Here is a 12,306-nt window from a genome sequence, read left to right as displayed (position 1 = left end):
AGGGTGGCATTTATTTTCAAAACAGAACCCCGCTGGTTGCCATCTGTGGCACTGTCGTAGTAGAGTGGTACATCGACGATATTTTATACCCCGTTTTGTTGCTCTTCATGGCAATCCATCCTGGGCTTAAACTTCAGCAAGATAATACCTGCCTGCACACAGCGATAGTTTACACCATTTATTGTCACGCGTGCCAAGCCCTATCTTGCCCAGCATGGTCACTGGCTCTCTCCACAATTGAGAACGCCTTCTAACTGGCTCAGGATTTTGATGATGTAATGCACCAATTGGACAGAATTGACACGATATCTCTCAGGTGGACATCCAACAACTGTATCAGTCATTGCAAAACAGAATAACTACTTGTTTATGGGCTGGAGGTGGACGAATACGTCACTGATTGTTTATGAGGCTCTTTCTCTTGAATAAATTATCCAACTTTTCTGAAATTGTAATTATTTCTTTGTCTATACATGTACATGACATCTACAGATTTCCATCACATACTCTAAGACAATCAAAACACTGCACCATAAACAATCACCCTAGGCTAATTAGGATCACTCTAACAAATGGGTACATTAAATAATTTTGTTCAGAATGGGAAACAAACTGATGCTTTCCATCAACAATGGGCATTACACGTAAAATGTAATGAGCAGTAATTGTTTGTGTCGTCTGCAGCTACAAATTGCAAAAAGGAAATTGCATATCTAGACCGAGACACCAGAGAATGTGTGTCTGATGACTTTTAGGAAGAGCACCCTGTATATCTGATCGCTAACGAAATGGTAACAGTTATATATCTTCACATGATCATTTAAAGCCTGAAATCTTCGCTTTTCGGCAGCTCAGTGGTCACAGCGCCTGTGGTCTAGGGGCAGTGGCGAGGGGAGCACATCTTGTTTGTGTCTCACCTATTGTGCTGCTTTCGAGCACCTGCGGATTTGTTTACTTTTGCACAGCGGCTTGTTTTTGCATTCATATTCACTGGCCATCGTAGCGTTTACATGCTGTGCAGCGATGATTAAATTGTCTTTTCTTCTGGATCATGCAAGACCTAAGGCATATGATGTAGAATGGTTTATATGGGATGAAATGCGTTCTCAAGGATTCATTCTTCGATCGTTGGTAGCACTGTGTTCCACTGAATTGGCCGGGCGAGGTATCTGTCTCCTGGGCGGACAATGTCGATGCTAAGGATGGACGTTCTGGTGATGTACAGGGGGATGGAACCCTCTTGGTGGGAACAGCTCCCTTCCTGTCACAGTGATGTGCCCTTCCATAGGAGCCTAGCAGAGAGCTTGCTCCATGTGTGCATTGCCTGCCCACCTGGCAATGGTATCTTTTTTTAAACTTATTGCACAGCCACAGTCATTGTTAATGCCATTGGTGCACACCATAAACTTACGTTACTCCATTAAATGCTACATACTGTAGATAATGACGGTCCCTTCTTTCAGGAAGTACATGTTGCAGCATTTTGTGCTCCCCATGGCTTTACAACACATGTCTCCCATGCTCCCCCCCCCCCCCCCACAACCCCCACCCCTCAACCAACTGGTATTGGAGTGACGATTTTCTTACATAATGGTATTCTCATCGATGCAGTTACCTGTCTCCTAGATGATGCTCTCACTTTGGTGGCATCAGGTTCATCAACGTCTGTGCACAATCTTTTTGGGTCACCTCCACAAGCGTTCCACTTTCTTCTCTGAGATAGTCACGCCTCTTTTCCAGAAGTGGCATCGTCAGTTGATCATGGGAAGTGACTTCAATTCCATGCAGCACCCAACACCAGCTATTGCAATTACTCTCTATGCACAGCGCTAGTGGCAGATGTCCAGCGCCTCAATCTTGTGGACCCTTTGGAGAATGTTCATGGCAATACCCATTTTCCTAGCCATTCTTCCAGTCGCCTTGATTGTGTTAATATCTCCTGTGATATTGTCAGTGGGATGCATGCTGACGTCTCATCTGTTGCATTCTCTGACCATGATGCCTATGAAGCTTTGAAGGCAGGTTGTGAGTCGTGATTGGGTGGCTCAGATGGTAGAGCGCTTGCCCGCGAAACGCAAAGGTATCGAGTTCGAGTCTCGGTTCAGCACACAGTTTTAATCTGTCAGGAAGTTTCATATCAGCGCACACTCCGCTGCAGAGTGAAAATCTCATTCTGGATCTATGAAAAGTGGTTGAAGAATAGTGAAAAAACGAGTAGGCGACAAGATGTTGGTCGTCCACGCATCATCACAAAAGGTGGATGTCGGAGACTTGGGCGCTCTGTAAAACTTGATGGGCAGTGGTGTATGTCATATCTGACGACAGATTGCAATGCTGGCGCATGCATGAGTATTTCGGAGCCCACATTACTGGGCATGGTGATCTGCAGCAAACGAGTCCTACATCTATCTACTCCTATGTTGGTCTAATGATATTGTCAATAACAAGTCGGCAAGACCCAGCGGAGCAGCGCCTCTGAGGAAGTCCAGCGCAGTCCTGGACGAAACGTAAGGAGCAGAAAAAGTTCTTGGACCACGACCTTACATCCCGGAAAGTATATCAACAGCCATGTCACCCAGTCGTGAAAGCCTTCATTCTACAATGAGCTTCCAGTCTCCAATATTCTTTAATAGCTAAACTCAAATTTAGCCATGGGTTTTTACGAACATCTTCAGAGGCTGTATATCATGGAGATTAATTGCTGTCCTCGTGATGAAGAGGTTTCAGACCATCTATTACTTTATAGTCTTCCGACAAGCAAGTGCACAGACAGCTACAACCCACCAGTGCAACATATACTATGTATGTACAAAAACAAACCATAACATTAAAAGCCATATGACAAAAAGTTATCCATGCCATCAAGTTGGCTGTATGGTGCAGAATACAGGTCAGTTTATTAGTATCATCAGCGGTGAGTAATTGTTGCTGCTACGGACGCAGACTGGAAAGGAGGAATAGTAACTTTTCAACTGTGACACAGTGTAGTAAAGAGTTAACACCGTGGGGCTAATTTATGTAACTCGAAGGCCATCTATTTTAGAGAAAAGTCGTCGATAAACTCATTGAATTTATACACATTTCGGGCAATGTTCACGCGTAGGTAAAAAATATATATGTCAGTTTGAGTTGTTTCTTACGGTTTTTAAGTATCTCCAAGCTATCATGCTCATTATAAAATAGTCGCAAGAAGAAAGAACGACTATTATGCATGATTAATACTGTAGTTTATCTAGTAATGAACAAACATTAAAATATTGTACAGAAGGCAGAAAAGGATGAATTTAGTCCCTAAAAATTTTTAGGAGTGTGGTAAATCGCTATCTTACTGTATACATAGCTTTAAATCCGAAATGTTTCGCAACAGTTCTTCTGTGACGAAAGAGGAAGTTGGTGTGGAACTGAACAACGAGGTAAACTGTAGACATAACTTAAATAATCATCGTGACTATCCCTTAGTTTCCTGCAACAAAAACGAAAAAAGAAATAAAAATTAATGCCACCTGAGTTTTGACTCCTCACAGGCAAGCCCAATTGCCGTGCGTTTTTCTTTTCAAAGCCTTAGGTCAAGTTTATTTCACACATCGAATGTACCTTGTTAATGTGGCTTTTAATCGTGTGTGCAAGATGTGTGACACTTTTGAAAAGGATCTGCCTGTAATAGAGGTGTAATTAAATTCAAAACCTGCTTGAGTCATGTACTCGTATGCAGGTGACAAAAACCGAATGTTCATTCCATCTATATTCCCAAGCCTGTAGTCAGCAATCATGAAGAGATACGGAGGTACAGTCCAGTGCGTACTAATATGATGAAATATGTCAGAAAAGCAGATGTAGTGACCAGAAGAAATGAACTAACTTAGAGTGCCGAGAGGGAACAAGTGAAAGATCGGCGAAGAGTCGCAAAAATTGCAAGAAAGTTTTCGAGGAATGAGACGTCATAAGAACACAGCAAGTGGTCCATGCATGTAACCACTGTTTGAAAGATTTGTTGCTACTAGGAAACACAATTTTGTCGGGATCACAAAACATCTCTGATGATGGCCTGTATGGAGCCGCGGCTTACACGAACCGAAACACCAGCTTCTTTCCCTGACGAGAGACCGTCTGTTATCCCGGAAAGGACCGTGCCAGTGCGTGATGACGTCATTCGTGATGATGTAATGAGGATCTCGTAGGCACATATCGTCTTGCAGGGACACACGGACTTAAAAATTCTTTGCGTCAGACAGGGCATGTGAAAACGACCTGCAAAACAAACGTGTGAGGACGAATTTCTCTGTCTCGTTTTCTCACTTACAAACACTTTTATCGACTCATGACGGTTCAAAAAAACTACCATTTCTCTGCATCGGCGGTGTTCATCTGTAGTATTTAATCATAGCCTTAATGCTCTCATTTCGATCATTACTGTAGGAAAACATCACAGACGTAAGTGGAAATGAAGTTTCAGATGAAAGAAAGATTGTTTTTAAGATATAGCGTGTTTACGGAGATAATTTGAAGGGCAAATTAGAGTTAGCTTCTTGATATAATCATAAGTTCGGTATTTGGTAATAACGGAGCTAGAGCTATTTCAGTGCTACGCGACACAGTGATCACAGAGAGACGTGTAACTTACTAGTGCAAATATTGCAGCTACTGCTTCACAAGTTCGAGAAAAAGATAAAATACGAAATCTACCTCAATTATCATTTTAGGGCTCTCCGGAGTAATGTTTACAGCATTTGGACGGTCGCACTGATGTTCATTAGAGAAGTGGAAATGTGGAGACCAGTTACTCTGTTGTATCTACTCATAATCTGCTAGTTTCACTTTTCACTTCTTCCTAGATATAAAAATCTAAATTTGCTAGATCGTATCATCTTGCTTGTGAATGAGCGTGCGACAATAGCAGACCTATTATTCAACTGAATGTTTACCAGATGTATCACGAAACAGCAGTGCCGTAAAATGGTCCTGTCATTCTGAACGAAAAGGTTGAAAACTTTCCAATTATAGTGAAGGTTCTTCTTAGACGCAATTTACTGTTACGGTTCCTGTAAGACTATTCGCAGATACAAAACGTCCAAACACATGGTTATCTACCGTAATGCCATACGCCATTGAAAGAAGGAACGAGGATTGGAGTTGAAGTCGATAAATCGGTCATTAGAGACGAAGCACAAGTTCGGATGGACAGCCGACAGAGATTTTTTTCCCGAAGGAGCCATCCAAATATTTGCCTTTATCGATGTAGGGAAACTAAGGAAAACTTAACCATGGGTAGCCGGACTAGGGTTTGTATGCCGCTTCTTTAGCACTGCGCCACCTCATGCTGTGTAACACACAGATACTGATTTTCGCCGGACCTCTGATATGTTGAAAATGTCACAATTGTAAGTAATTCGTCAACGAACAAAATAATTGAATAAGTAAGTGAGTGGCAGTTATCCCGAAATTCTACTGACCAGCGATAACCTCATTTTGATATTGCGCTGAGAGTGATACGAAACATCCTTTATCATGGTTAGAAAAATACAACATTAAACAAAGGAGTAAGTCGTGGTGAGAATGACCTTACATAAAAATTTTACTGATCAGATGGTTATGTAAGACATTTATATTACTACATTTGGCCATTTACAGTTTTTTTCTGTAGAGTAAATAATCATAAATTAATTCGCTGACTGCGAATATTTAGACATGACCTGTGTTAAGTATAAATCTACTATCGAGTAGTGATATACGAAAATTTGTGCCGGACCGGTACTAGAAAGATCTCCCACTTATCGCGAGCGATCGTCTTAAGCATTTCGAGTATCGGTGCACGGTCTCCTGACAGACCCAAACTTCCATATGTCATACTGTCTACATCCGTTTGTCGTAGACCATTAAATCCATCACTTAATGCTCACAACATTACTTGGATTTACGCAACAGGGAGAATGAGACAACGAGGAATCGAGACCAGTGTTGTTATCGTTGCGTGCCCTCCTCGACTTCTAATGCTTAATGCATGTCTGAGAGAGCAGACACTCTTGACATAAAGAGGTTTGGTTAGGTCCAGAGAGCGTAAACGAATCTCCAAAGTGGTTGTTATAGTAACCGCTGGCGATAAGCGTGAAATATAGGTGCTAGCCCTAGTCCGGACAAATTTTCATGTCACTATTGGTTAGTAGATCCACACCAAATGCCAAGGGATTTGCAGTCAGCTCTTTAATTTCGAAATATTTCGTACGGCTGTGGATCATCAACTGCTTCTGTTCTTTCAGACATAAATGTAAGAATGACTAGTTATTTCTACTCAAGAAATGTATTGTGTTGAAGGGGCTGTTAGTTTGAACCTTCTTTGATCTAAATTTGAATACACTTCTGCTGTGTGTCAAACATTTGATTCAAGTGAGTAGATGTGCGATAGTTAGATTAATTAGAGATCAATGCAGATCATTTTTCCCTCTAGCGTTGAACTTGTGAATGTCTCTGTTACTCTCAAACTTAGATGAGACGCTGATAACAAATTCTATAAGTGAGTAAATGCACAGTGAGGTTGTAGTTAATACTCCCAGCTGTTAGAGAGATTCCTACAAGATGTACGTGTACGAACCCTACACATAATTGTAATTACTTTCTTTTGTGCAATGAATACTTCTTCCCTTAGTGAAGGTTTACCCAAGGATATTATCCCATAAGCCAACAGTGAATGAAAATATGCAAAATTTGCTAACTTTCTGACTTCTGTATGTACAAAGTTGGGTACTCTTCTTATGGAAAAATTAACCGAATCCAAAAGCTTAATCAGTTCTCATACATATAGCGATAGGCATACCTAATAATTTTAAACTTTCTTCCCTGTTTTTAATTTCTTGTAAATGTACTACGTTCAAGGATGTGAGATGTTTTTGACAGTATAAAACTGGATGAGATGTGTTTCTTCAAAGTTTAAAACTAGCACATTTGTGCAAACCCAGCAGGTAATTTTCACAAAAGTATCGTTTACTGCTTCCTCTGTTGACGTTGCTTTACTAAGTTTTGCGGCAATGCCTGCATCATCTGCAAACAGAACTAATTCTGCCTTATGATTCAAATAAAGCAAGATCAATAGTGGGCCGATGACCGAAGTCTGTGGGATTCCACTCCCCGGACAGATGATGCTCCGTCGCTCTGTCTATTATTCGAACAGCCTGGGGCAATTTTCTGCGTTCTGTTTCTTAAATCTGGACTAAACCTGTCATGTACTGAAATATATATTTTATAAAAAATTAATTTCTATAATAGAATTTTATGATTGACACAATCAAATGCCAGTGATAATGCCTTTTTGACGATTGAAATGAAAGTGTTACAAAATAGCCTTTGTCACAGTTAGTCAAACTCGACTTTATTTGGTTTTTATAGTGTGTGCTCGGTTGTCTACCACTTTTTCGATGCTGAAATCGACTGGCAGACTGAAAACGGGGCCTACGCCTGCTTGCAGCTGTGAGTTTCCGGTGCTCGTCCTCTATTGAGAGCCAAGGGCTTGGGAATTCGAGCAAATTCTGTTTGATCGGCAGTTCGTAGTTCGCAGTGTCTGTGTTTTGTCTCTCTCTCTCTCTCTCTCTCTCTCTCTCTCTCTCTCTCTCTCTCTCGCGCGCGCGCGCGCATACACACTAACACTAACAAAAGCAGTTTTTCGCAGTTCAACCCCGTCCTTCTAATATTAATACCCTACATACACAGTCCACAGCCTTTTGTATTCACTTATACAATGTTAGGTACACTCCATATGTGGGGCAAGAAATGGCTTTACTCTGTATACCAGTAAGCAAATAACCTTTCACACACTATGCTTTTTATTTTTGCCTGGTACATATTGCCGCAGTATAACACAGCGGCTTACATGACAGCTATCCCGCAACGCTCTTTCATGTACACAATATGGTTTAATGTATAATGTTGCATAATATTTACGTTTGTTTTTGTTGATAATTAAGTTTATGCTTCTCTGCTTATGTTAATTGTTAAAGAAGTAGCAAGAAAGTCGGATGCTTTGAGAAATAAATAATTATCCCATGAATTTTTTAGAGTGTCTCTGGATTTTGGTCTTGGTATTACTGTGGTCTAAGGGCACAGTCAACCTTCGGCAGTGGTAAGGCGATCACGTATGCGTTTCACGCCTGTTGTGCTGCTTGCGAGCGAGTGCACGTTCGTTTATTTCCGAGCAGCGGGTTGTTTTGAAGAGTCCGAATTCATTGACAATCATGGCGTTTTCCTATAGCCAGGCCACGATTAAATTAACATTTACTTTGGCTCATGAACGACCAAATGCGTTTGAAGTAGAACGGTTTATACGGGGCGAAATGCGTCTCCCGCCGCAAGATGTTTTCGGAACTCATTTCTTGATCCTTAGTAGCACAGTGTACATAAAGATGACGAATGAAGAGCTGTGCGCCGACGTTGTGCAGCGCCGTGATACTGATCTCAGGTTCCGATACTAGGACGGCCCTATAGGAGCTGCGTTGGTTGATCACGCTGGTTTTGGCCTCCGAATGTTGGGGGTTCTTGAACTGCCATTTGAGGTGCCGTTGGAAGTTGTGGTGGCTGCCTTTAAACATCTAGGCGCTTCAGTCCGGAACCGCGCTGCTGCTACGGTCGCAGGTTCGAATCCTGTCTCGGGATGTGTGTGATATCCTTAGGTTATTTAGGTTTAAATAGTTCCAAGTTTAGGGGACTGATGACCTTGGAAGTTAAGTCCCATAGTGCTCAGAGCGATTTGATTACAGACTACTGAAGTCTAGCGGCTTGCATTCTCTGACCATGATTCATGTATCTATGCTGTGAATCTCTGATACCAAAAGACGTATCGCGGCTGGGTACTATGGAAACTGAACTCGAACTATCGTACTTCACCCGACCGTCGGTAGCTCATGTAGGCAACACGAACAGCGGTGCTATCAGACTGCCCGGTCATGGTGGGCCCTCTGTGCAAAGCTTGCTCTCTAAAAGGCCTTGATTGGTTGCAGAAGGGAGGTCGCAGCATGGCGGCAATGAACCCAGTATTTCTACTTCATCACTCTCTGGGAATGTACTAAGATGCTGTATTCATCACCGCATCAGGCAATGGTGAATCGTGCCGAGGCACAGCTCACTGTCCTCTCTCGATGTCACCTGGCAGAAGCTATGGTCAGAGGCGCACAGATGATGGGTTAGCACAGGAGCATTCGTCTATGTACCACGTGATAACTGTCCTTACGACAGATGATTGGCGGCACTCAGATAACCAACGCGATATACGGTCTGCCCTCCATGCACAATATGCTATGCTGTACTCTGCACAACGTCACGACCCTGCCAAAATTACGGCGGTCTCCCGACTCTCCTTTGGCTCGGTCCCTGGGGATGCAACGGTGGATCTGCTTGCCGAAGTCACGGAAGACGAAGTCCATGATGTTATCCAGGCGGGTTCTTCAAACTAGTCTCCCAGTCCTGGCGGCCTTCCACCAGAGTTTTATCGGACGTTTCGTACCCTACTGGCGCCGCTGTGGACGGAAATTTGTCGGGAAGTTATGTCGCCTCTCGTGCAGATCCCAGACGGTTTTCTTGACAGTCTCCTCATTCCCATCCACAGGCCTCGGGGTACATGACGGATATATGATTATCGCTCATTGACCTTGCTCAACAGTGACACGAAGATCGTTATCTGGCTGTTGGGCTATAAGCTTTATTGGGACAATCACGACTATCTGGAGCGGGTGTCCCGCAGTGTGAGATACCCTGTTACTCCCGTCAGAGACGTAATGCGTCTCCTTCGTGGTGCGACGTCCTGTGTGCTATGTAATGGCCCTGTCATTACCCCTACCTTGATCCGTCCTTTCAGTACGTCAAGGCTGCCCGCTCTCTCTATTGTTGTATACTTCCGCCATGGAACCTTTGCTCGGCGGCCCCTGTCAACCCCTATCTGGGGTGGCTCTTGGTTGCTATGTTTTCAGCTTCACGCTTATGCGTACGATCTCGTCCTCGTTCTTCGTAGCGGTACTGTCAGGGACTTATCACCTACGGCGAAGCTTCTGGTAGCTGCCTTAACATCCGCAAATCCAGCGCTGTGGCTATAGATGTGGGGCTTCCTGCGGAGAGCGCTGCTCCACTGCGTGTAGCTGCCATTATCCCATGCTTAGACTCGATTTCGGAAGTGATGTGTGGCCCACGAATGCCCTAAACTGCCCGCATCTCGTGGTCGTGCGGTAGCGTTCTCGCTTCCCACGCCCGGGTTCCCGGGTTCGATTACCGGCGGGGTCAGGGATTTTCTCTGCCTCGTGATGGCTGGGTGTTATGTGATGTCCTTTGGTTAGTTAGGTTTAAGTAGTTCTAAGTTCTAGGGGACTGATGATCATCGATGTTAAGTCCCATAGTGCTCAGAACCATTTGAACCAGCCCTAAACTGCCTGCATCTATTGACTCAATTGCGAGCTGGGCTCCTAGATCATCGTATACGAGCCCTAGATCTTGTTCAGCGTACAAAACATGTTATTGCATATTTGGAGTCACGTATCTCCCAAGTGACACAGACACTCCCCATTCCACCATCCATGGTCAGCAGCTGCTAGCGGCATTGAGTTCATATGTATGCTACGACTTGCTGTTGAAGACACGATACGAGACGCTCACCCTACAGAGGTACAGGGGTGGGCTAGGCCTGTATCATATCCCTGTCAGGACTCAAATGGTGCTGTGGCACTGTTTATCTCGTGCCTTACCAGCTTGTTGCTGGAAGCCCTTAGACCATGCTATCTCTCAGCCCCTATTCAACTGTTGTACATCCCGCCGCCCTTCTTTTACTTCCACCATTTTTTCCTCTAAATGAGCTACGTCCGTACTGCGATATTGCCAACGTGCTTGATGTCCAGGAAAGCCATTTATGGCTTGCTTTAGTGGAACAGGTCACCAAATGTGATTGAGTGGAAGCATTCATGCGTGATGGCACACTGTATGGCGATCCGTGTGCGCTCCTTATCTTGCCACTGACGTCCAGTCTGCATGGTACCTTACTCTTCGTGGTAAGCGCGAATATGTCAGTCACGCCTTCACGGGATTCACCACGCAGACATCCAGTTGGGTGTCGCCTGTGATATTCTGGACACGGAGCCGCGTGGAGTGGCTGCGGGATTTGAGGCGCCATGTGACGGATTGTGCGGCCGTTCCCGCCGGAGGTTCGAGTTCTCCCTCGGGAATGGGTGTGTGCGTTGTTCTTAGCACAAGTGACTTTAAGTAGAGTGTAGGTCTAGGGACGATGACCTCGGCAGTTTGGTTCCTTAGGAATTCACACACATTTGAACATTTTTTTTCTGGACATGGATGGGCATCGCCTGGTGTGCAGGTCAGCGATAAGTGTGTGGTTCTTGGTGAGGCGGATGCTGGCCTTAATTACCCGTACTCCTCATCAGATACGTCCTCACATTCTTCTCTTTATATACTCGGGATACTTCCACAAATGAAGACGAACTCTGTGAGCTGGATTTGTGGACACGCAGGTCCAACTTGTCTCCTGGTGGCGAAAAAAATCTCCTTGATTTTTGGCACTTTCTTAATGAAAGATATTGTTCGGTTTTTCTCTACTTTTCCTTTTAGTGTCTTTCTTATCCCACCCTGCAGTTAGGGTGTTACAGCAATGAAGAATTGATCCACGCGTTTTCCTCTCTTCCTTCCGGTTATTCTCTCGTCATAGGAATGTTCTCCTTCGAAAAACTGTGTGTTGATATTTCCACCGAGTATGACGAATTGTTGCTTCCTCCTCCACGTGACGTCGATTTCTTGTTGAACTCGGTGGTATATATAAAAATTAATCAATCAATAAAAACAAAAATAAAACGAAAGTAAAAATTAAAAAGCTTGTCTCATTAAAGTGCCTTGTACCTCTAATCCACTTTCCCTACACTTTCCTTTGTTCCCCGGCGAGGGATGGGCAGGCCTCGTGTTGTGAGCCTTGCCCACTTTGCCCCCATCCCTTTAGTTGGACGCCACTAAAGTTACTTTGGAAAGAAAGAAAAAAAGGGGAGGATAGCTTCTATGGTTAGTAATCAAAACATCCTGGGTCCTCGTTCCGAACCTCACCAGTACTTAAAATCTGAATGAAAATCATCAGAAATCGCAGCCGAAGACTTCCGGCATGAGAAGTTGTACCAGTGGCCTTGTCAAAGAGAGCGGAGGAGCGGAAAGTTTCAGGGCACACTCTTGCCCTTGTGTTGGGAAACTGCCCTAAAAGGCGGAAGAATCAGCAAAGATCAACGGCATGAGTAATTAGAAGGCAATGGAAACCACTGCATTAAAAACACATAATGTGAATCCACAGGG

This window comes from Schistocerca gregaria, chromosome 5, assembly GCF_023897955.1.
Source record: "Schistocerca gregaria isolate iqSchGreg1 chromosome 5, iqSchGreg1.2, whole genome shotgun sequence".
NCBI lineage: Eukaryota > Metazoa > Arthropoda > Insecta > Orthoptera > Acrididae > Schistocerca > Schistocerca gregaria.
This window is presented reverse-complemented; position numbering follows the sequence as displayed.